We start from the raw sequence: 295 nt of genomic DNA, 5'->3' as shown, positions 1-295 counted from the left end.
AGGGTTTTATAAGACAAACCTTATTCTGGGGAGCATGCCTAAACAACATATCATAAGATGATTGCCCTGTCATAGTCTGCAGTGTGAGTCTAATCATTCAAAGAGACCTTCTCTCCTGCTCCCTAAACTAGGCCCTAGTCTAATAGTCTCAGTTAATTTTAAAAAACTTAATTTATCACGATCTTTATAGAGGGTGACGCTTCCAGCTAGGCTGATATTCAGGGCCCTCTAATGCTAAAGTAGTTTTCTAGTCCAGTGGTAGCCCCAGGATTTACCCGACGGGGGGGGGGGGGGG

Source organism: Anneissia japonica, unplaced genomic scaffold (assembly GCF_011630105.1).
Source record: "Anneissia japonica isolate Jap-2015-1 unplaced genomic scaffold, ASM1163010v1 scaffold1776_len382430_cov169, whole genome shotgun sequence".
Taxonomy (NCBI): domain Eukaryota; kingdom Metazoa; phylum Echinodermata; class Crinoidea; order Comatulida; family Comatulidae; genus Anneissia; species Anneissia japonica.
Note: the sequence above shows the minus strand (reverse complement) of the source record.